The sequence below is a fragment of the Mus caroli genome, chromosome 9, assembly GCF_900094665.2.
Source record: "Mus caroli chromosome 9, CAROLI_EIJ_v1.1, whole genome shotgun sequence".
NCBI classification, from domain to species: domain Eukaryota; kingdom Metazoa; phylum Chordata; class Mammalia; order Rodentia; family Muridae; genus Mus; species Mus caroli.
The window spans coordinates 96839833-96847518 of NC_034578.1; the positions used below are offsets into that span (position 1 = coordinate 96839833).

General features: G+C 41.9%; 1 non-coding gene across 1 annotated transcript; it reads right to left on the reverse strand.

Moving 5' to 3' along the window:
* Nucleotides 1-7349: 7349 nt before the first annotated feature.
* On the reverse strand, nt 7350-7481 carry LOC115032033. The gene has a single exon (XR_003837680.1). It is a non-coding gene; the product is annotated as a small nucleolar RNA SNORA17 (small nucleolar RNA).
* Between the last annotated feature and the right edge of the window lie 205 nt (nt 7482-7686).

A 7686-nucleotide genomic window follows, 5' to 3' on the forward strand; every position in this document is an offset into this window, starting at 1 on the left:
GTCAGCAAAAGGGTGCAAATCCCTTGGCTTCAAGCAAAGAGCAATGTGTATAAAGGGATACTCAGAGAAGGAGTACCCAAGGCTCAGGTAGCTTGTATCAACCACCAGGGCTTTGTTGTCTAGGATAGAGCATTAGTTGGGTAGAAAACATTGGAAGTTCATTTGTGTGAGCCATGATGCTGAAAATCCAGTGCAAATGAGAAACAATCCTGCCCCTTCTTTCTTTCTGAGCCCCATCTACCTAATTGCAGATGAATAAGATTTAAAAGTTGTGTGGCAGTCTGTAAGTGGAGCACATGCTGGGGAATTTCAGGAGAGGGTCCTCAGCTTTTAGGACTGATAGACATGAGTGCCTAAGAAGTCACTGTCTTCAGACTCATAGAATACAAAATGCACAGATTCAGCTGTAGTGTCCATGCTACTTGGACAATGATTGTGTTGGACATTGCCAAAACTTCTTTCTAATGCCATTAACATCTGAGGATTTAGACTGGCTCATTCTAACATGGGAACTCTCCATTATATATTAGCAGGAGTTCTGAAGCCCCATTTGCTCTTGTGTGAGTCCAGTGTATCACACAGAAGATGTCATGTTGGGAGTATAAAGGTGAATGTGTCTCCCTAACATTATTATGTTGAAACATAGACCTACCTAGTGTGGTTGCAGTTAGAGACAGGGCATTTGAAGAGGTAATTAAGCTGGACATGGTGGCACATGCCTGTGATTCTACTTACTTAGGAAGTTGAGGCAGGAGAATTGTAAGTTTTAAGGATTATTAGGGTAATTTAATGAGAACTTGTCTTAAAGAAAGGAAGAAGCAAAGAAAACTAAAGGCAATTAAGTTCCAATGATGTCCCAATAGTGACGTTCTAGTTTAATACAATCAGTGTTCTTAGCAGAAGGAAAGAGACCCCAGAGGTATGTGTGCACAGATCGAAAGCCAATGGAAAACACAGTATAAAGGAAGCAATATGAGCCACGGAGAAGCCTCAAGAGGTATCAAGTTTGCTGATATCTTCAGTCTGACCTCCCAGTGTTCAAGACTGTGAAGAGTGAATTTCTGATATGTCCCATCCAGTTTGTATTTTGTTATATCAGCCCTAGCAAATGACTGCAGTAGACAGATCAGAAACCTCAGACTCTGAGGATCTGGTTCCCATTTTATCACACTTATGCCTGCAGGGTTAACTGATAAGCCTTGACATTTTTAGACATCTCACCAAATGAAGATTTGGTAGAGGATTCCATACCCACTTTTAACCCATCACCAAATGTATGTCTCAGCATCTTAGGTCACTGAGAATGGCATTGTGAAGTTCTCAGGACACAATGGAGCAAGCATCACCAGCTGACAGTGCATCTCTTACACGGTTGTACGCTTTCTTCCTCAGTGGTCCTTCCTAGTGGAAAACCAATGAGTCATGTGGCTGCACTTTGCAGGCAGTTCTTTCTAGGATCATAGTCAAACAGAAGATAAGATGGTATAAAGTCTGCCCCCGAATGTTAGCTGAAATGAAATGCTTAAGGATACAACTTTGGTCTCATAAGCTGATCAGCCTCAGCTTGTCTTTAGGATTGGTGTGACTCACAGAGCTGCCTTCGAGCTTCTGGTGGGTGAATATGGAATCCTGAAATGTTTGGATTAATATTTGGATCAAGTTGAAAGGAAAATACAAGAACTCAAAGAGAAAGCCAAAAGTAGACCATGATGATTTATGATATTTGTTCAACTGATTGAGTCCTGAGACTCTGAGTACCTTAGCTGACAACAAGACTTCAGGACTTCACCCTGTTAAGTAACTGGAGTTTGTCACTTACTACTGGACTTAGATGGCATCTGAAATAAATAATGGGTTTAATCCTAGCCTGTTTTGAACTGAATAACTGGAATGGCCAACAGAGTAGGGTACTTATGGGGTAATGTACCTGAAGACCCAAGGCTGAGAGATGAACAATGGACATTGTTTGATACAGTGCTCCATGGGTCTCTTCTTAACCCATAAGTGAATACCTTGTGTCCTTTGTTTTAGACAATGTTTCTGAGAATTTATAGAGACTATCCTTGGAAGCTATCATTTCTTCTTCCATACAGGTTTGACTATAATCTCAGAAGACAGAGAAGATACTGTCTCACTGTAGGGAGGAACAGCGTTGTCTAAATCCATTATAAAAGATTTGAATTTCCTAAGCTCAGAATTCCTCTTCTGTTATGCAGCCTACTATGTTCAATGCTCAGATGGACCCTCTTCATGCTGCTCTGTAAAAGTTGAGGTATGGGAATTGTTCTAAAAATGTTGAAATTCTGGCTACTATTTCTTGTAAGCAATAAATGATCTATCATCTCAGATCCAGGGATGCCATGTTCTCTACTAATGTGGCATGAGGCTAGCCCATTAAGTTGGGGAAAAGGTAAAATATCAACCAATTCTTAGCTCATATAGTGTGAAAGAGGGCAGTGTGCATGTGAGCAATCAGGACACAAACTGCTAGCCTAATAAGAATGGGTGAATAGAAGGTCATAGGCTTACGGGCGGGTATCTTAGTGGAGCCTACGGCAGTTTACTCCGGTTTTAGCTAGGACATTGCAGTTTTCACCTAGTATGAAACATCCTTTAAGAAAATATTTATTTATTCATTTTACTCACTTAACATCCCAATATTAGCCCCTTTTCTCCCCAGCATCCCCCTCACACAAATCCTCCTCCCATTCTTCCCTCCTCCCCCCGACCCCGAGCCCTCCCACACACCAAGTCATTGCAGTACTAGGTGAATACTCTCCCACTGAGGCCAGACAAGGAAGGCCAGTTAGAGGAATGGGGTCTGCAGGCAGGTAATAGATGCAGGGACATTCTCCGCTCTTTGGGTTCCTCACATGTTCCCCCAAATCTTCCATAAGAGTCCCTGAGTTCCATGTAATGGTTGCCTGTGGTTCTCTGCATCTCTTTCCATTGGCTGCTGGGTGGAGCCTCTCAGAGGACAGTTATGCTAGGCTCCCTTAAGCAGGCAACAGATAAAAGGACAGCCTGTGCTCCAGCTGACAGAGGGCTAATATCCAAAATATATAAAGACTCAAGAAGTTAGACACGGACAAACCAAATAACCCAATATGAAGCACACTTTCCTCCGACTTCCTCTAGATTTACTTAGAAGGAGAAGTTTTGCTTGATATGTTTTCTGATTTGCTAGGGATTGGCAAGCATCGTATGAAAAGATCCAGGAAAATTTATTTTCTTCCAGGCTTTCTTTTAGTGTCCCTCTCTTCTTCCCAGGTAGCTTTTTTCTTCAGTGGAAACCTGCCTTCATGGAAAAGTCCATTAATGGCTAACTGTACAAAACAACTCTGATTCAAATCATTAGTGCATTATTTTTCTTCGAGAATGTTCTTCCAGATTTTGTGTATTTTTCTTTCTTTCTTTCTTTCTTTCTTTCTTTCTTTCTTTCTTTCTTTCTTTCTTTCTTTCTTTCTTTCTTTCTTTTTTTTTTTTTAAAGAAATGGCTCTTGTGTGTGGAAGATATTTGCAGCATTTTTGAGGAGGCATTCAGAAGAACTTTCTGGTGCATTCTACTATGTATGTAGAAACTTGGCTTGGTCTATGTGACCGAAAGGGTGCTGCTGCTGCTGATTCTCTGGTACTTCCCCACTATGAATAATTATTGCTTTCCTTAAGTAAAGTTACGGCACCCTAAAACTGGAATGAAAAAGGATCTAGAAATACATCACCTTTTAAAGATCTTTTGCAAATCTCCACTGACTGCAGTGTCCTAGGTCTTAATTTTTTAGGCTAAGGGGCTCTTTTCAGAAATTCGTAGGACATCTAAAGAGAGGATTTTAAAGTAACCTTCATTCTAATTAACTTGGCCCATTTTTGAAGGAATGGGAATGATTAACTCAGTGATTAATTGAGATTGCTAAAGGTGATGGCAGATCTGGACCTAAATGCTCCCATAAATTCCTCTCCCCTTGCTTACAACGAACATATCACAGGAAGAAGGGCAGAGGTTGTTAGAGTGAATGAGGTCATTGCCTTTTGTAGGTGGATGGTGTCCTTTCACTTGGGTTAGGAGAGGGGAGAAGAGCTCTTCATTGCTCTCACATTTGGACCATGTGATACACTCCCTAATGTAATGTGAAATCGCATCATCAGAGTAAAGCCAAGAGTACCTGGGAGCTCAGGACTGCTACTGCAGCTCAGGACTGCTGCCTCCAATCATACCAGACACCACTCAGGGAAAGTAGTTACCGTAGTTACCGTAGTTACCGTCTCATGTTGCATCTCAGAGGACTTGACAGCTCTGAAAGACATGGCAGAGAATGAAGGACCTTGGACCTACATTTTAAAAAATCTTCTTTTAAGAAATTTACATTCTATCTCCTTCCTCTGCCTTCATACAACTTCGTCCCCTCACACAGTTCCCAGTTCTACTTTTATATCACTGATATCCCTACCCATATTTGTATCTATCTGTATCTAAATTCTGCATGAGAGAAAAATGTGATGTTTGTGTTTCTGAGTCTGCTTATTCTCCTTAACATAATCATCTCTAGTTCTGTCATTTTCCCTGAAAATCAGGAAAGACCTAATTTTGTTTGTAGAGTGCAATAAAATTCCATTGTATGCAGCACATTAGATCCATTTATTTGGTGATGGACATCTAGTTTATCCATTGGTTGCACATCTTTGCTCCTGTGAATTATGCTGCAATGTGTGTGATTTATAAGCATGTCGGTAGTATGCAGTATATAAGGATTTATAGCCAGGAGTGGGGTAGCTGGGCCCTGTGTTAGATCTACCTGTAGTTGTTTGAAGAACCTCCATGCTGGCTTCTATTGTGGCCAAAGCAGTTTGCAGCCTCACTAGTCTATAAGGACTCCTTTCTTTCCATATTCTGACCAACATGTGTTGTCATTCGGTTTCATGATGACAGCCATTCTGACCAGGGTGCAATGAAATCTCAAAAAAGTTTTAATTTGTATTTCACAGATGGCTTAAGGAATGTTGAACATTTTTTTTCAAATATCTGTTTTCCATTTATGTTTCTTCTTTTAAGATTTGTTGATTGGATGATTTCATTTTGGTGCTCAAGTGTTTAAATTCTTTATAGATTTCTCCCCATCTTTGGTATATCTCTTCACTCTATTGCTTCCTTTACTGTACTGGAGCTTTTAAATTTCATGCAACCTTTTCTTTTTCATATGGGTGTTTTGCCTGCATGTATGTCTGTGCATCACATGTGTTCAGTGCACAGTAGAGGCTAGAAGAGGGCAGTGGATTCCCTTGGAACTGGAGATACAAGCAGTTGTGAGCTGCCATGCAGTTGCTGAGAATTAACCCTAGACCTCTGGAAGAGCAGCACGTGCTCTTAACTTCTATGCCATCTCCCAGCCTTCAGTCTTATTTGTAAATCCTTGGGTGAGATCCTGTGCTATTCGAGGTCTTCCAAAGAAAGTTCCTGTCTATACATACATCTTGAGGTAGTTTTCCTATATTCTCCTTTAGCATGTTCAGAGTTTCCTATATCTATGTCTTTGAGCCATTTTTTTTTTTTGTACAGATGAAGTCACTGGGATTATAACGTCAATCTTCAACAGGTGGATACTCAGTATTCCCAGCATTATTTATTGGAAGACGCTATCTTTTCTCCAATGCATGTTTTTAGCACCTTTGTAAAACCATTCAGAAGGCTAGCTGTGTGGACTTATTTCTGGGTTCTCTAGCCTATTACATTGGTCTGTCCATTTGTTTTTAGTACTGTCATACTTTATCCTTATGGCTCTGTAGTGTAATTTGATGTCAAGTTCTGGATACCTCCAACATTTGTCTTTCTGCTTAGTATGGCTTTGACTAATTGTGTCTTCCCTGGTTCCATAAACTTTAGGTTTATTATTTTTCTAATTTTGTGGGGAATATACTTGTTATTTTGAGAGGATTGTAATGAATTTGTAGGTCAGTTTCATATTATTGCTATTCCATGAGATAAGAATATTTAAAAAAATGTTTTATTGGTTCTTTGTGAATGCCCCCCAATCCTGTTCATCTCTCCTTTCCCTCAAACCCATCTTCCACCCTTGCAACCTCTACTCCCCAACAGAGAAAAAGAAACCTCATTGTGGAAGCTGAAGTGTGTCTCATTGTCTCCCACAGAACTGCCTTTTGTTCACACTTCTTTGCTTGCAAACGTTCATTACAATGAGTTGTTGGTCTGGTATGAGGCCTCTGGCTTCTGCTACTCTATTGATACTGGACTTCACTGGGACTTTTCTTGAATATCCTGTTGTTGCTCTGTGTCATGGAGATACTGTAGTTTTGAATCTGTAGGACCAGCCCCTTCATTTACTCCAGCAATAAGTGAGGAAGATATTGGGGTGGGCCAATTCAAAGCCCTGGATCTGGATCTGAGAGGTATCTGAGCTGGTCAGTCCACTGGCTTTCTTGCTTTCATGTCCCCAGCAACTCCCACATTCAAGGCAGGCTCTACCCGGTTGCCCAGGTAAAGGATACAAGGCCTGCTATCCCAAGTGCTGCAGCTGGTGAGGCACATGGCCAGTCCCACTCTCATGATCCTATTCTCTTACCTGACATAGACGGTGAGGGATGAGGGAGAAGAGGAGGAGGTGTCCCCCACATCCATACCACTGCCCAGTAGACAAGAGACAGGGCTACCTCTCCTGCACTCACATATTTGGGGCCACCTCACCTATAACCTCTACATCGAGAACCAGCTATAATGTGCTGTCCGTGCAAGGTTCAGGACCTGACCCACTCTCTTGACTACTGCAGCCAGTAATGGGAAGAACTCTCCTAATCTCATAACCCCAGGGCCAGCTCTCCCACCTGCTATAGGTGGCAAGGGGTTAGGTTGGGGGGTAAGGGGTGGGGCTAGTTCCTCACAACCCTTAGACATCAACATGTCCCCTGGTGGCATCTGCATGGCCTTCAATGGTAACAGACCCTGCTGCTACAGGCTCATGGACCCAAACATGGCTTCTGGTGACATCACCGGCTACTCACATCAGGCTGTTCCTTGTTACCCTCTAGTTTCTAGTTTTGCCTTTTTTCATGGTACCCACTTCCTTCTGTTTCTTTCTCTTCCATTTTGTCACCACTGACTTGCTTTTCTTAGTAGCACTGGTGGGGTGGGGTGTCTCTGAGTGTCTGGGGTCATCTCAGGAGTGGTCTCAGAAGTGCTATATCCTGCTTTGGCATTGTGGCACTGGGTAGGGGTCATTTGAGACATGGTGGTCCCCTCAGGCCTGTGTAGTATCAGACTGGTGGTCATCTCGGGCTAGCTCCCTATCTGGACCCCATAGAGCTGTTCTGGTTGTTGTCTTGGCTTGCTTTTTTCAGGGATTGTTAGGCTACTAATCATTCAGATATTTACAGGTCAGAACACTGAGCATAGACATAACTTTTCTCCCCTCTGCCACCTACTGACACACATGTGACAGAGCAGCCACACCTACAAAGCCTCTAGGGGGAGGGAGGGGGGAAATCTTGTCTTCTAAGATCTTCCTTAATATTTTTCTTCAATGTTTTAAAGTTTTTGGTTTAGAAGTCATCTGTGTCTTTGGTTAGGTTTATTCCTAGATATTTTACTTTGCTGAAGCTATTGTGAATGGGATGTTTTCTGCATTTCTTTATCAGCAAGTTAGTCCAGTACTGAGATGAAGAAAAACTGACCAGTTT